The sequence below is a fragment of the Macrosteles quadrilineatus genome, unplaced genomic scaffold (assembly GCF_028750875.1).
Source record: "Macrosteles quadrilineatus isolate MER2022 unplaced genomic scaffold, UCM_ALF_1.0 Scaffold_4__1_contigs__length_99947679, whole genome shotgun sequence".
Classification (NCBI taxonomy): Eukaryota; Metazoa; Arthropoda; class Insecta; order Hemiptera; family Cicadellidae; genus Macrosteles; species Macrosteles quadrilineatus.
In genome coordinates this window covers 10,145,124-10,145,463 of record NW_026542597.1, presented here as the reverse complement: position 1 = coordinate 10,145,463, position 340 = coordinate 10,145,124, and positions in this window count along the sequence as shown.

Below are 340 nucleotides of genomic sequence, written 5' to 3'. Positions count from 1 at the left end.
AGAGGCAAGTGGGAGGGATTGTTGGTCTCATGCTCCGCCGCCCGCAGACCTTGCGGAAACTAGCGCGGGGGAGATTGACCGCGGTGGACCTAGGTATGACTCCCCATGGTTCTATGGCGTTGGTGACGAAGCACATGCCATTTTTTTGTTATCAAAACTCAGTCTGAGTTTTGATGAGAACCATGTATAACATATGGATTATTGAATACCGATTATTTTGAAAGAGTAGGACCTATTAAGATTCTGTGAAATAATTTTATTGATTGCCCATAGGCATAATAATTAGGATTGAGAAAATATAAAAGAACCTAGGTGTAAAATAAAATATATAGCCTACATT